A 17,347-nucleotide genomic window follows, 5' to 3' on the forward strand; every position below is an offset into this window, starting at 1 on the left:
TCCTTTATATCTTTATTTGAAGCATTTGAGTACAATGACCCACCGTGGTGGTGCTGTGGTTAGGGTGCAAGACTTCTGTGCCCGAGGATGTGGGATCGAATCCTGGCCGCAGCAGCAACTTTTCGATGGAGGTGGAAAGCAAGGCGCCTGAGTGCTGTGCAATGTCAGTGCACATTAAAGAACCCCAGGTGGTCGAAATTTCCAAAGCCCTCCACTATGGGGTCTTTCATAGTACTCGCAGCAAACAATTTCGGCCATATCATATCACACATTAAATCACAATACAGTCCATGGAAAAGAAATACGCCTATGCCACTCAATATCTATTTACAGAGTTTAATTTTCAAGAAACAGTGCTACAATACACCAATATATAGAGTAACAAAACACTGATCTCGTGCTAAACGAAAGCAAGTAGAAAGTCCGGACCACAGATCTGGATAGGTTCCAAACTTTGGACGCAACGTGGACTGAAAAGGAAGAAAACAAGACACAAATTAAAGTAGGCTTTTTAACATTCCAATTAACAATCATATACTGCTACAAGAACTAGCTTTAGAAACCAGATGGTTCGTTCCTTCTTAACATGGTTATGAATGATGACAAAAGAAAAGTAAAAAAGCTGAGCTGGAGTTGGAAACCGCAATGTCTGAAACGCCGTATTTGAAATGTAGACTATGGCAAAGCCACCAACCTGTAATGGAAACCACAATGGGGCATTCTGTTTTTTTATCTGATCCTGACATGAATATAATAGTTCCATTTTTCAGAATAAAGGAGTGCGGGTTAGAATCTTGGAAGCATATTTTTTTTTTTTTTTTTTTATCAGAGAATGAGAAATGAAACATACTTCCCGTTTATGCATGAGGTTCCATAGCGTGCATCAAAGAAAGGACCGAACACGAGCGCTCGTGTTCTGTCCCTTCTTTAATGTGCACTATGGAACCTCATGTAGATTACCCACTAGCCCGAACCCTGACCCTTCCTGTTTATGATTCTTTACTTGCTTTCTTCAATGCATTCGCTGCATTGTTGAATTTGTGACGCAAAAAACTCTGGACGATAGAGTAAGGTAGGTGGGGAAATTTTGACATCGCATGAACTGAAGAGGAAGGAAACAAGACACAAATTAAAGCCCTCTTTTTAACATTTAAAACAATCAAATACTGTAACAAAATAATAAATACTGTAAGCTGTAACAAATATGGTAGCCCCTATTTACGCAAAATAAGTGAATAAAATTCTCAAATGCAGCCCGAATCTGGCCAGGTTAGATATACCAGTACCGCCCTTCTAAAAGCCGGTGTCATGATCACAGCTGACCGCATGCTTTCGTTGATTTATAAATGCAAGAATAGACAACTCTCGCAAAAAAAAAAAAAAAGATAAATGTGCCGCTTCTTAACATTCGCATCCACCATAGCTTATACTACTCCGCACGTTCAGACGACAAGGACGGTCGACTCTGGCAAAAAAAAACAAGAAAAAAAAAAAAAAAAATCTCCGCTTCTTAACGTCCGCCCTAATCCATCCTAATTTACAACGAAATTGTTTTTACACAGCAGCATTTATATAAAAAAAAACTCTGTTATATTACGAACTTCACTGCATGAACAGTTTGTCTTTTAGCGGTGTAGAAAATACAAAACCCAAGTTTTCAAACCCTTCCCTTTCCGCTTAATCTTGAATGCATGCATTTGTGACTATAATACAAGCGAATTTGGAAGAAACAGCAAACGAAACAAGTAAAGCTTTGGTAACATACAATTGCATACCTCAAAATATCAGTACAGTTGAAATTTTCTGTGGAGCCAAGCTGCTCCAAACAGGTGCTCTACCATTAATTTTACCCACAGGAAACCTTTTGACCAAACTTGGGACATCTCAATTAAAATCCTGACTGACGGCTGGAGGTACAAACATTGCCATCAAAAATTATCACGAGCTTCATGCGTTGATACAACTGCCATGAAATGGGTGCTCCCACTCAATACGAAACCAATTGGCGCTGTGAATGTTTTAACGGTGCCTGAAAGCCTGCAACTGCATTGCAGGTATAATAGGAATGGGATGTGCAAACTGAAAGTCTCAGCAATATAGACCACCAAGTTCAGTTTGATTCTTGTACTATAAGTTCTCAATGGTTTTCTCACATGAATGCAAACTAGCGCCCATATTGTAAACATGCCTCGACTCGATGCTCTACCACGAGTGCTTGGAGTGGAGAAAACAGCCACTCCTCCACTTCAGGGCCAATTAGGATTCATGAATCCAACTCGGCATTTCCTCTGACAAGTTCTCTCTCTACTCGAAGCAGCGCAAATGGCATATGGGGATGAAATTAAGGCGTACTTTTGGCCCGAAAACTGTGTGCTAAAGTAGCACGCTTAGTTTTTCATGTTGAGTCTTCAACAACCTTCGCAAGCAAGTTCGATGTTAAGAGCATAGTGGAACTTGTTTTGCGGGCTAGATGAAAAGGGTGGCTGTGAAAAACTACCAAAAATGCTTTTGCGCCTGGCAACAGTCGCTGCTGGTGACAGTTTTATTTGTTTGGTGTGAGATGTTCTCGCCCTTTGCTGCTTTGCCTTTTTTTTTTTTTATTGCCATGCTTTGACAGACATCAAAATACATTTAAAAAAAAAAAAAAAGTAAAAGCCGGCACTTTCTATGAACATGGCTTTGGCCTTCAGAGGGCTCGGGGGCAAACGGTGAAAACCTGCATGCTGCTTCACAGTGCGTTTCAGCGCATACACACTGAATTCGGAGCCCTAACTGAAAATGTGCTTGAAGAGAATGCCTTCGCTGGCAGCGAATATCCTTCCGTAGGACAAGCACACCAATGCACTCCCTCGACAGCGCCGCGCGTCTGAAGACGCACTACGTACCCTCAGGTGACAGGCAAGCCATTGATGCGTGGGGTGCAGCACAGATGTCCACACAGCCCCACCGCGCCTTCGGTGCACCCCAGCTTACTGCATGTGACATGCTGTTCCCCCACGACAAGTTTGCCGCCGTTCATCAGACAAGGCGAGCTATATGGAAGGAGTGCGCCTCCCCCACAGCTCGAGTCCACCTGCAAGCAAGCTCACCATTAACCGTGAAATGCGCGCCTCAACTCTGCACTCAGTAGGCTCCGAAAAGTTGTTCGCTTCATCGGCAACGACTTGAAATGTACCCACACCACAGACGCATAATGCGATAATCAATTACAGTACTGGTACCGGCGGCTGATCACAGTTATAGACCTCCTTCACTCCGGCTACGTCACGAAAATGCGGTGGCGCTGTCGTCGTTAGTGACTTTCGCCTGGTAGGCAAAACAACGCTTCAGTCGCCTTGCATCCCGTGATTGTGAGATGGCTTGTTGCTGCCGGGAAATGCAGAGTACCATGCCGACTAATCGCTTCACTATGACATGTGCTGAAAGGCACACAAGAGGAAGTTTAGTAAGCTTGCAAAGGCTTCTTGCCGACAATGGTCGCCGTAAACAGTTGTGGGCCGCCGCAATGAAGCGCCAAGGCTGAATACCGACGCCTGCTCATCGAATATGCGGCAAACACTTCGTTACGGCTAAGCTGGAGCTTATTCACCTTTACGCCAGAGCGGTCTACCGGATCAAAGGTCGCGAATCACTCGAGTTTGGCCTTTTTACGACGCGTGATGGGATCTTGGTGTGCGGGCGCGGATGCGCTGGTAACATACATAGACGAGGCAGTCATATATATGTTGTATTGCGTAGGCCTGTTTCTTTGTTGGAGCATGCATAGATGTTTACCTATGTGAACTGTTCCTCGTTTTTTCACTTTGGTAATTGTATGTATGCGCAGTGAGCTGCTACTCGAAAGATCTGTGTTGCACTCCTCGATCTGTGATATATATGTTGCATGGCTAACCTTCGCCACGTTCACGTCAAATTATTTTTATTACTTCCAGATGAAGACTCCCACTTCACGTTAACAGCTAGTGATTTGGATCGGAGCTGCATTTCTTTATTTATGCCGAGCGCTTATATTTGTATTCACAGCGGCTGATTGTGAATGAGAGTTGTGGGGTTTATCCTACATTACCGCGGCCACAGTGGCGAGACCGAACTGGGCCACCCTAACTACGGAACCACGGGTGAAGGTAAAAACGGCCCCTGAAAAGAGGTCCCCAGAAGATACAGCCACGAAACAAAGGCCCCTGGACTATATGGCCCCGGAAAAAATGTCCAGAAAGGTCCCCTCAGGAAGCGGCCCCTAGGAAAAAATGTCACCGAAGAAATTGACTGAAATCTGCCCGGAACTCACTTCGCGAAAAATTAAACATCTTATGATGCTTTTTTTTCTTTTTCTTTTTTTTTTAGAATAGATGTAACCATTGTTTGTGTACTGGGTCCTCTGGGTGCTTTACGCTTTTACAGAAACTGGAGAAGACTTAGCATGAAAGAATATCGAAAAAAAAAAGCCCCACCACTACATAATATCCAGCGAGTATTATGCGGTGCATAGTTTCCAGTTTCCAAGCTGGGAAATATCGCTCTTTAATATAGGTCTAATCACCCGGCTAATATTACACATTCGAGAGACGTGCTTGTCCTCCACCGCACAAATTTCGGTGCCATAATGGTTTCCTTCTTCTTCTTCTTTTTTTTTTTTTGCGAACGCACAGCATCAGTACCATGTTTTGCAAATTTCTAGCGGACGGGTAGAAAGAAGCACTGTAGCCTACATTACTGCGGCTAGACTCGAGGAAACTCAGTATAGGCTTTTAGTAAAAGAACTACAGGACGTGAAAAAAAAAAAAAAACGGCGGGGTTCAAAATATACTGTTCAAGCTAAAACCATAAACACAGATGGCAGATAAAAACAGTAAAAGTTGATTACAATGAGCGAAATTTATCGCTGATAAATCAATCACCGGGCAAGGCGAAAGCTCGACTTTGTAGTGCGTTTAATTGCATCTATTTGGGGACATTTTATCCGAGGCCATTTTTTCCGGGACCACTTTTTCCTGGGACGTTTTTACCGGAACCCACGTAACCACATTGGCCGCTGCAGCTCGTAATTGTAATGCAAGCTAACAGCGTGACTACCCGTGATAAAATTGCTACCATTAACGACGACAGCCGCCCACGAACAGAGCAGATATAACAGACGCACAGCGTTGTGATTTCAGTGAATAACGAAATGATACGCAAGTCCGTGCAGTGTTAAGGCTACTGTTGCCATGCTGACCTAAATCACCTTACCCATACAGCCGCTCGACGCTAGCGAGGTGCTTCGTGCTTACCAAGAACACTCATTTGCCGCTCGGTGTGAAGAATCATCCGATAACGCAATGATGCTTTTAGCGGACTACATAGTACGCGGTTTGCGGCGCTATATATGAGCGAAAAAAATCACCGTCAGCGTACTTGACTCAAAGTAGTTGTAAGCATCCGAAGCTTTGTAATTCTCTATGCGTTCCGCGCTTAATTTTCTCGGAGAAAACAGCAAATAGATGTCAACGTCGCTCATTTTTCCTGGCGGCAGCAACGCTTCTCTTGTGCGCCTTGAACCGAATCTCCATCGGTACGGCGTGCGGGCTCGTACGCTGCACGCCGTGTAGCTAGAGTTTTTCAATGTATCGCTTCTGTCCTCACCGCTGAGGCTCACGAATACTAGCACATGGTCATTTCGTCTGCCAAGAAGGCGCCTACAAATCACAATAACACGGCCTTAACAAGCTTGGCCACAGTGCCGCGGCCGCGTTCGTGCTTTTTGCCTACCATGGGATCGCTGACGATAGCAGCGCCACCTCGATCATCTTGTTTGTTTGCAAACATGAAGGAGGTCTATAAAAGCTCGGCACGGGCAGCAAGAGGCTACGGCCACACCTGTAAAACTATAACGTGCCAGATGTCCTGGGTCGCTGTCACTTTCAGCCAATGCTTTAGAGAAAGGTTTGGTGCATCCTCGTCATATCCACTTTCGTGAAGTTTGGTATACCGGTAGAACAAAGTCCACACAGCGAGCAAACGATGTGATGTCCTCAGTGTTTACAAGTGGAGTGGTCGAGGAGCGGTGCCAAGGCAGCGGCACTGCGGACTAGATTCTTGAGAAAACTCGAGTTCTCTCTGCCACTGTTGGGAGTTATTCGAGTGGAGGTTGTTTTCTGAAACGAAAAACGGGCCTCGGGGGCCGCTTGGAGTAGAAGTTAGAGTGAAGGCGCAGTCGTGAATATGGCGGTAAGACTAACTGCCACATTCACGACATGCCTTCACTGCAACTTCTACTCCAGGCCGCTTGGAGCGGCAGATGTGTTTTTTTTTTTTTCTTTTTTTTTTGCCAGAGTCGACCATCCTTATAGTCTGAACGTGCGGCGTAGCATAAGCTTTGATAACTCTGATCAGCTGCCGGTACCAGTACTGTAATTGATCATCGCATTACACTTTTGTGGCATGGGCACATTTCAAGTCGTCACTGGTAAGCGAAAGTTTCGTGGCTTGCCCTGCGCGATGGCTTCCCCAGACGACGGTGGACTTGCAGGGGAGCAGTGTGTTACATGCAGTAAATTGGGGGAACTGGAGGTGCGGAGAAGCTGTGCGGACATCTGTGCTGCACCCCACACATCAGTGCCTTGCCCATCGCAGTCGAAGAAGCGCATTCATTTACTCATCCTACAGAGCGATATTTGCAGTCAGCAAAGGGCATGGCTTTTCAAGCAGGTTTTCAATTATGGCTCCGAACTTGTCCGAAAGAGACTGGGCAATCAATGAACAGAAGGGTAAATGAACATCGGGCAGACACAGGCAAAAACCTCCCAAAAGCAGCTTCCCAGCATTTCAATCAGATGGGCCGTAAGGTTATTGAAATTTCAGTAAAACAAGCTTTTGGGCGAGTTGGTAGCTTACATTCGACATAGCGTTGGTCCTTGTGTACGTGTCTTCCTTCTGTGATTGTGTTTTTTTCGCTGCGGCTATGTCTTATTGAAATTTATTTATTTATTCTCCATGTTGGGCTTTAAATCTTCAAGGGACACAAAATATAGGGTGGCATATCTAATCCATAAATTTAGAAGATTGGAACCAACAGGAGCAAATATTGTTACGTGGAAACTATGTATTTACAGTATATTTACAACAGCCTCAACAAGCATAGCCGCGAGCAGCAACATGGAACCAGGCCCACTTTGTTGTCATCTCCTTGTCCCTTCCAAGAGGCAAGTGAAGGAAACACTTCGTTGTCGTTATCTTGCAACAATATCTTGAAAGAAGCATTAGTATTCCTTAAATATATTTCCTCTCTGCCACAACTAGTCATGACAACAATCCCATAAAGTGTAAATAGTACACTTTATTCATAGCATATGTACCGTCTTTGCCAAAAGTAACCCGGCTGCTCCGAAGGCTGGCGGAGCAAGCGCGCGGCCGTGTGGCGGCGTTGCGCTCCCTGTGGCTTATTGGCGCTCGTCTGCTCCAAGGGTACAACAGCTGACGTAACTTCGTACCCTCACTCTCGCCCGTTGGATGATAAAAACTAGGCGTGTATGATGTGTGGGCTGCGGTTTCACGCGTGTGAAGCCTGGTTGTGCCCAGCGAGGGCGCTCAGTATAGCGACGGGGCTATTATCTCTTCTCGGCAACTGCAGAAAACAGAAAAGCAGGTGATAGTAGACACGGTGAGCTCTTGTTCGTTTCTAGGACGAATATGTACTAGACAATGCTGCTCTGAAATAAGGGTTCCGCGAACGAGAAAGCAGTCATGTGCATATAATGGCTAAGCGTGAGGAAGCTTTCATTATCGTTTGTTACCTATACCAAAACTTACCTACAAGCAAATGCTAGAATTTGTTAGAATCAAACATTGATCTTATTTATACACAGCCTCCCCAAGGGACTAGCACAATTTTGCAAGCCTAAAAGAGAGATAAGGTGGCTTGGAAGGGTTCACAAGCTTTCCCTTAACTTTATACCGGAGTTACGGTCCGTAAAATTGCAGTACGCAAGGCACCTCTGAGAAAGCATGTTGAAATTTCAAGGTGCGTTATCATTCTTTGTGTACAGGCGCATCAAACACGCAGGAAAGCGCAATTCTGCTAGTGTGTTTCAGTAGCGGATTGGAGAACACAACCACGTATAATTATATAGCGAGAAACGCGACATCTGCTTCAGGGCAGTTGCCGAGAAGAGCGAATAGCCCCGTCGCTATACTGAGCGCCCTCGCTGGGCATAACCAAGCTTCGCTCACGTGAAACCGCAGCCCGCACATCATACGCGCCTAGTTTTTATCATCCAACGAGCGAGAGTGAGGGTGCGAAGTTACGCCAGCTGTGGTACCCTCGGAGCTGACGAGCACCGATAAGCCACAGGGAGCGCAACGCCGCCACACGGCCGCGCACTTGCTCCGCCAGCCTTCGCAGCAGCCTGGTTACTTTTGGCAAAGACGGTACATACTCTGTATCCCTGCCCCCCTCCTGTAATAGCAAAAGCTCCAAGTGTTTTTTCAAACATGTTCGTTTCTCATTACTTCTTACTTTGGTTCCCCCTTGAATCGTTTCAGATAATGCCATGCTTGGCAGGTATAATATACTCTGATTTGTTGTTATTTTAATTTTTTTTGTCCTTCTCTCCCCTTTCCAAAACCTCTTGATAGCTGTTCCCATGCAGCTAGCTGTATTGCTCATCAGGTCCCTTTGGAATGCTTGTCCCTTTCAATGTATGAAGGAGCACTGAACAAGGGTAAAAGGGGTACAAGAATGCTGAATTGGGTGAGTTGGTGCGTTTGCATTTGTCCTTGTCTTCTTTGCGCTACGTTTCCTAAAATGTAAAAGGGGTACATCTCAGTTTGCAGGTCGAGCCAACGTTTCGACAAGTGGACTTGTCTTCGTCTGGGCAATGCGATCATCAGTGGCAGGGGTTTAAATACGCTGTCGCTTCCAAAGAAGAAAAGCTGTGGAGGTGAAAGTGGGTGAGAATAAAGCAGGTGAAGGAGTGGGGAGGGGAGGATGGGTGAGAAGATGAGAAGAAAGTAGGTCATGGAGTGAACAAAAAAAAAAACATCTTCAGTATGTATTTCTGAGCCTGGAACCAGGGATCCTGTGGCCAGCAAAAGAAGTAAAACAGCATACCAGGAAAAACTACAATACCGGGTAGATGATTAGTCACCACTTAAGAGAATCCCTTAAGTATATTCCCTATGCAATATAACTATTCGGGGAAACAATCCCACATAGCGTTAATTGTACAGTTTATTCACAACGCATGTACACTCTATTCCCTTCTGCAATAGCATAAGCTGTACATGCTTCTCCAAACACATTTCCCCCTTATCACTTGTTGCTTGAGTTTGTCCTCAAACTTTTTCTTTTGCATGTCATTTGTGGTTCACTGTGCAGTTATTATCCTGTGACTTTGTACTAACCCCCCCCCCCGCCCCCACCACCACCACCACCACCACCACCATCTTTGCAGAAAGTTTTAAGAATTGGCCCCTTTAGATATATTCCTTATCAGGGCCCTTTGCAAAGCCTGTCCCTTTGTCAGGTGTATCTGCACCAAACCCTCTTAAGTGGTGACAAATCATCTACCCGGTATTTTAGTTTTTCCTGGTATGCTGCTTTTACTTCTTTTGCAGGCCACCACAAGATCCCTGGTTCCAGGCTGAGAAATACATACTGAAGATTTATTTATTTTTTCACTGCATGACCTACTTCCTTCTCACCCATCCTCCCCTCCACACTCCTTCACCTACTTTCTTCTCATCCAATTTCCCCTCCTAATCTTTTCTTCTTCGAAAGCAAAAGAATATTTAAACCCTTGCCAGTGATAATCACTTTGCCCAGACGAAAACAAGTCCACTTGTCGAAACGTTGGCTCGACCTGTGAACTGAGGCGCACCCCTTTTACCCTTGTTCAGAACTTCTTCGTACCGGGTAAACCATCTTCCTTTCGTTCTACCTGTCCCCTTTCAAGAAACACGTGTCAGCATCGAACCTGCTTTAGGTGCTGACAATCGTTTACTTTGCATATTAAATTTTCTTGCTGCTGCTGCTTTTCTTTTTTTTTTTTTTTCATGTGATGATGAAAGCACTGGTTCCATGCTCATAGAAATTCATACCCAAGGAAACATTCTTTCACTTCTCGCCCTGCTTCTTTTCCCCCCCCCCCTCCCTAGATTGTCTTCTTCGGAAGCAAAACCGTATTTAAAACCTCCACCAGTAATTGTGCTGCCCAGACGAAGACAAGTCCCCTTGTCGAAATGTTGGCTCGGCTTGCTAACTGAGGCTCCCCCTCTACACTTGTTCAGTGCTCTTTCATCCTACAAGCGAATTCCCTACTTTGATCTAATAGATGTGCCACCTTCATGGTCCCAACAGCGCAACAAACATTGTTTAGACTTGATGTTAAACTCTTCTGTTCATAGTAAAACTGAAGGTGTATCTGGGATGATTAGATTTCTTACTGCTTAGACTGTGCAGCTCTGTCAGGTCAATTTTCAGTGCCCCAATGAGGCATTTACACTACCCAACTTGACACACAGTACTTTCTGAGAGAATCATGCTTAGCAACGGGTATAAAAAATAATGCAGAATAGGTTGGTTGGTTGGTTTGTGGGGTTTAACGTCCCAAAGCAACTCAGGCTATGAGAGACGCCGCAGTGGAGGACTCCGGAAATTTCGACCACCTGGGGTTCTTTAACGTGCACTGACATCGCACAGCACACGGGCGCCTTGCTTTTCGCCTCCATCGAAAAGCTGCCGCCGAGGCCGGGATTCGATCCCGCGTCCTTGGGAACAGTAGTCGAGCGCCGTAACCACTGCGCCACCCCGGCGGGTAATGCAGAATAGGTGCCTCTTATAAAGGGCTACAGGTTAACTTAATTTTCATTGCATCAGTTGATCAACACTTACAGGACAGCCAAAACACTCAGTACCTCCAGTATTTCCTGCTGCTGCACCAGCCATCCCAGAAGTATTGAAGACGTCAAGAAGTTCTGGCAACTCTATAAAACAACAGAACATTACAGAAAGAAAACATGAGCAACACTGCACATTGGAGCTTCAGATGGGTGAAGTTTAAATTTCGCAAACTTATTTAGCTACCGACAGCACAGAGCAACACAAAGATGCTACTCAGCTAGAAATAATTTGCACTATGTCGTGCAGCAACCAACAATGCTACTGAGTAAAACTTATTTGCCTTTGTCTGGGCCTTAGAAAATAACCTTTTTTTTTTTTTTCATTTGCTCCTGCACAAGGTCTACAGACATAATCAGAAAGGTATCACTTGCAGAGTTTAGAAATCGTCCTTGAGGTGGCACCACAAAAGGCAGCTATGTATTGTACAACCAACGCCGATTGAGCTACCACTGCACAGCACCAACTATAAGATTGGAATGCAAGGAGGCAGTGTCCATATTCCAGTGTACATAAAGCAATACCTACAGGAAGAAGGTGTGCCTACATACGCACCCGCCAGCTGCTCGGTTAAATGGACTCACTTGCTCAAAATAATGCGCAATGGTCTCAACTGCCTCAGATGAAACAGACAAAGCGAGCACTCAGATTAAAATATTCAAGGTGCATTCAGAATGAGTGAGCCCAAGAAAATTTGCACTTTTCTTTCTAGATGCAAGATTTCTGGTTCCCAATTCAACGAAAATGTTTGTACTCTAAAAAAGTAGTCGCATACAGTGCTAAGTCTGAACGACAAGCACTGTATCGCAACAGTGCTCAGATAACAACATTTTAGCGCACATTATTTGGATTACATAACTGGTATCAAAGCCTCCCTTGACCTTCACCCACTGGAAATTCCGACGGAAAATTGCACAACTTTGTCCTCATTGACCAAACTTGCTCTTAGAGTTGCCACTAGGCACTTCTTGTTGCCATTATAATTCAATGAGCGCTCAGCGTCTTCATGGTCACACTGATGCTTTCAACAGGTCCTTTTTTCTAGACCAATTGCAGCATGGAATAAATTATCCGAATCAATAGCCTCCAAGCATGACATTTAAATTTACGACTATACTTGCTGCCGATCTAAACGAACAACTACAATGGTTTCCTTTCTGTGCAATTTTTATTCTTTCGAGTTTATGTGATTGTGGTCTATGTTACATTTGTTTTTGCTCTTATACTGCCATAGTCTATTTTAGGAGTTTTTGAATTGTGCTCAGGTACAATTTATGGTATTCTTGTATTGCTGTTGTATTACTGCATTGTAGTGCCTGTTCTCGTTTTTCATTTCCTGACCGCTGATACATATGTTATCGATCCCCCCCCCCCCCCCCCCCCCAATGTAATACCCCACTTGGGGCCTTTAAGGGATAGAAAAGGATGATGATAATGATGATGAGACAGACTATTTGGCTGGCAGAAAATGTCTGCTCCTTTCCAGCTCTTCAACACAGTAAAGGTTATGTGAACGCATAACTTTTTCTATCACGCAAACAAGACAGGCAGTCTTGTGCTCGTGCCAATAACTTTGGCATGTAATTATGCGACATAGTACAGCTAGAAGCAATATAAGAGAGAACACAGGAGCACGTAGCCTCCACACTTTGCAAAGTGCTGCCACCGACATGTGATCAGAATCAGCAGTAAAGGCGCACGCAAAGTAAGCTTGGACGGCTCCTTTTTCCGAGGATGCCCTTTACATTATTTCTTTAAACAAAGAAATAAGTGGTCAGTGGTACCATACACTCATGGATTGACCCATAATTTGATGAAGATTGGACACAGACATGGCATCCGGATTGTGTCCTGCGACATAAAACAGAGCCAAAGGCAAGTTTGCTCGAGTGAATAACCAGGAGTTTAAGTCTAGATGCCAAACTGCGCACCAGACAAGGTACTCCGATTGTATCCAGGGGATTGTCTACCAGATTCCCTTACATTGTGGGAAGCAATACATTGATTAAAACTTCCTGCTGGGCGAGTTGGTAGTTCATCTTGATGTAGGGTTTTTTTTTTTTTTTAGCGCAAACGTCTCGCCTTTGTCTTTGTTTGCGCTAAAAAAAAAAAAAAACCTACATCAAGCAGTACATTGGACAAACAGGAAGATTCATTAATGACAAAATTAGAGAGCACGCTGCAGCAATATCGGAGAAGTCAGACACCAACCTCGCAGTGCACTGCAGAGGCTGCTTTATTTGTATTTGCAAAGACCAAAAATGTCCAGCTGACTTTCACAATGTGAAGGTTTTGAGAAGGAATAAGGACAGGTTAACAAGGGAAATTTTCGAAGCACGTGCAATCAGGAGCTCGGAAGACCAGTGTGTTACCACGCCTTCAGTGGTACTGTTGAAAAAGGAATCAGATTACGCTTGTTGGCAGGATGTTAAAGATAAGGAATAAGTTAGCTGCAGAGGTAAAGTGAAGGGAGAAAAGATGCGCGGGTTCAGATCAATATAGTTGTCAGTGCAGCGTTGTCCTTGTGTCTGTGTGCGTTTCTTCGGTTTTGTTCCCCTGCTCTGCTGCCTCCTTCCAAGATGTTACACCAATTAGCTCAACATTCTACTCTATTATTGTTCAACTGAGTGATTTCATGTGAAAACCAAAGCCTTGAATGTACACGGCATTGCGCTCCACTGTTTAGGGCATTTAAAAGGCAATAGATGAGAAATGTATGTGACAGTCAAGCACAGCAAAACTGAACATGCCGCGCCTACATTTCTTGCCATCACTCCCTTGTGTTTCGCCCTGCAGCTCGGAAATTTCTTTCTTTCCCTACTTCTTGTTACGCTTTTCCGCTCTTTTACTTCTGAGTGAACTGCACCACCTTCCTTCCATATTCATAGCCAGCTTTACTTTTTTATCCTATGCACTGCATTCTTTCCTTCACGGTTCTAAGGCTTATGTAAAGTTGGCTCCTTAGTGTTGGTGAGCCTGATGATAAAGCCATTAAAAAAGCAGTTTTGCATTTTTTGTTTTTGTTTTTTATATCTGCCCTTCGATTCTAAGTAGTGCGTGTGCAGTGATGTAATTTCAAGGGAAGTACATCCCCGTGGCCAGGTGCACTTTACGACAACTGATTATTACCAAAAATGTTTTTACCATTTAGGCAAAAGATGTCACTTATGGAAGAGGAACTGGGACTTCAGTTTCATTTTACTATATCCGAGTTTACTATAGTGGGGTTCCACTGTATTAGCACTGCGCTGCGTGTTCGTTTATTGTTAGTTTCGCTGAGCTAAGACAGTGCACTCTTAGACAGGCCCTCCAATGGTTAACCGGCTTCAAGACATAGCAATAAATGAACCAGCTGTGAATGGACCCCTTTCTAAGTCAAGCCAGAGCTTTGAAATCAATACTGGGTTGCAGGCAGTCACAAATTTGCAGTGATGGCAGATAGGACTGGGACAGGCATTGAAAAACATTCCTCATCATATGTCTAATTCTGCACATGCACCATGCCAATCATTTATAGTGCCAGAGAGTGCCATGTAATGATTGATCACAGGCCTTTAATTGTGACACTCAATTGTACCGTGAAAATCCTTCCCCATTTACAAAAGTAATCATTAGCTGTAACATGACCTGTAGAAATTGACACAGAGAGCTGAGGCTGTGTGATCACTACATGCATAATATGATGCTGCATTCCCAGGCCATTAAAATTGCAAACAAGCCATTCATTTCTCCAGTAGACACAATATGAAAAATTTTTGACTGATTTTAACTCTTATTTATGTGGAGGATCATAATATTGCAAAAGTGTATTTAAATTGCCAATGACAATTTTTTATTCAATATGAGTTATGCATAGATAAGCCTTCTAACTACTTCAACATAGCCAAAAACATGTAGTTGCTTACCTTTTGATCTAATTCCAGCCTAAGATGCTGTGTCCCCCTTTCGTTTTCCTGGCTTCTATTATACAAAAAAGAAACACCATAATTTTTTTTCAAAAATGAGGTTTAACTGCTTAAACACAAACAATTTAGAACTGATTCCTAGCTTTTAACAAGCAGCAGTCATTCATCAATAAGAGGCCTGGAGGAATGTAAGAGACTAATGGTATAATGAAGAATGCAATTTGAACATTATTTTCAATAGCAATCTGTGGTACTTAAGAGAATAGTGAAAGCTTAGCATCAACACTAAGGCAACAGGTGATGCCACCAAGCTGCCCATTAAGGCTCAGAAAAATAATTTATTTTGCCAATGTACTGCATGTTAAACTCGCTGAAATTGGTGTGCCAGACTTACTGAATAATATAAAAAGCTTTCTGCTGAATAATTTGACAATCTACCAGCTCCAAGATGCTGTGGAGCTGGCCGATACACATGGGGTTCACGACCACCCTGTACAGGATTTCTGGCTCAAACAGGCTTCTGCAGCACACTGGTAACTCGAATAAGGAAGTTGCTACATGATGATCTTAAAACATACCTTAATGGCCTGCAGATCTATTTAATTTCTGACTCTGTCTCAGGGATTAGATTGCAAACGTAAGCATTTTATGCTGTTGTCAAAGAAGGAAAACAATACATTTTTACAGAAATCTAAAAAGCAATACAAAACATTTTCTCATTATGGCCTATAACACACGAATGGAAGGTACAGAAGACAGAAACCTTGCTGGTCTTCAGTCGATGGGCATCACCATATCCCTCCTCTTCCTCAAGCATTGCATTCAGTAATATTTCCAGATTGCTGCGCACAGCTAGGAAGAAGAAAACCTATTAGCAGACATTCTCATACCCGTCTTTGCTTCACTCTATACTATGGCTTGTGAATGACATCACTTGCCTTAACATACAAATGGCACAGTTCAAAATTGAGCTCTTGCTCTGAAAAAGCAATGACTATGTTCATATTTGTTTTTACATATCGAACACCCTGGGCGGGGACACTTATATCCCCACCCACGGTGTCCGATATGCAAGAACAAAAATGTTGAAGCAGACATTCACCACTTGCTGTGGGACTGCCCAGCACTGAAATTGACACGAATCCGGCACTTGGCGATAGCTAGCCTACCAGCAAACAATCCGGCCTCGTATATCACCTGGACGGAGGGACATCATTGCTCACTCCTTGACTTCATAAAATCACCCAACCTTTTTCCATTAATTTAATCATTTCTTCATTCTTCATCTCATACCCTACTGATGCCCTTCGGCAGTAAATATCGTTAAAAAAAAACAAAAAAAAAAAAAAACAGACGGCACAAGCAGGCAATGTACTTTCCGGTTCTAACCAAAAAACATTGATAAACATTCGCCGGTAAAAAAATTACGGCATCTGAAAAACCCAATAACGCCGGTTTTTGGTATCTAGGGCCAGTTCTTGACGAAAAACTTTCCTCTTCCGTCCCTTCAGAGTACAGAAACAAGCATAAAGTATTTTAACCATGGCTCCACTTGTTTACGACACTGCAAAATCCGGACACTGCGATATGTGCCAAAAGTCTTTCTGTGGCGTGACATCGTATTTTTTTTCTCCCTTAATACCAACGTTGGGGAAAAAAAATTACTGCACTGTCGACATGTTGAGTACTACGTGCATGCCCCTTCTCCCCAAGGAGGGCCGTAAATATAAATAACCAAAGAACCTGGGAGACCCTGCACAGCTCTGACCCTGAGACCCAGCTGGGCGCGATCAACCTGACCGAAGAACAACGCGCACCAGCCAGCATCCGAGGCGAAGCGCCAGACGCGGGTGGAGGAGATACGCGAAGTCTATTCCTCCTTCTTGATAAACATGCATGCATACCGCCAGAGCGAAATAGCAACGCTATCTGGCTCAATGCAAGGGCGCCAGTTCTACATCTGCAAAAAATACAATAACAGTCTGTATACTTACGGCTGAACTTGACAGCTTGCGCAACGAGCAGCTTTGATGAGCCAGTTGCCCGGCGTTTTTTATCCTCTCGGGCCAGGCAACGTTTATCCGATTGACCTTCTGTGAAGGGCCGCTGAACGTCGGCAAGGTTTTTGAGTTACGTTTGACGACTGCGTCGTGCCCCTGAATTACATTAACATGCTCTACAGCAAAAGACTCATCGGGAAATTGGAACAGCGCGAACTTGAACAAGGTATCACATGTCACCAATGGATCCCAAAATGGCCTAATCGCACGTGTGTCGCACCCGCCACCTATAAGGAGTAAATAATGTTTCTGTCTCTTCTTTTAGTAGTAACTCACACCATTTAGCCCAAATATAGCCTTTGTTATTCTATTTTAACGATATTTTTCCTCATTTATTTTTTTTTCACTTATGACATCTTTTTACCATGTATACAAGCATGGCCTCCGAGATCACCGTTTGGTGATCTCGGAGGCCGTAATACAAGCAACCTTTTTATATATTTATTTTCCAAATTTTATAGGCCTACACGACACATTTTTGTCTCGCTTGACATTGACACACACAA

The 17,347-nt window shown here is 43.9% G+C and overlaps 1 long non-coding RNA gene across 2 annotated transcripts; it reads right to left on the reverse strand.

Annotated features, from left to right (window-relative positions):
• On the reverse strand, nucleotides 1-17,134 carry LOC146201324 (uncharacterized). Of its 2 annotated transcripts, none has more exons than XR_014705312.1 (5): nucleotides 16,776-17,134; nucleotides 15,545-15,633; nucleotides 14,782-14,836; nucleotides 10,871-10,962; nucleotides 1-470 (listed from the first exon to the last, which is right to left on the reverse strand). It is a non-coding gene; the product is annotated as an uncharacterized LOC146201324 (long non-coding RNA). The 2 variants fall into 2 exon arrangements; XR_014705313.1 differs by having other exon boundaries at nucleotides 10,894-10,962; nucleotides 16,776-17,132.
• Nucleotides 17,135-17,347: the final 213 nt, after the last annotated feature.

The sequence above is a fragment of the Amblyomma maculatum genome, chromosome 2 (genome assembly GCF_055883805.1).
Source record: "Amblyomma maculatum isolate TAMU_Amacu chromosome 2, ASM5588380v1, whole genome shotgun sequence".
Taxonomy (NCBI): Eukaryota; Metazoa; Arthropoda; class Arachnida; order Ixodida; family Ixodidae; genus Amblyomma; species Amblyomma maculatum.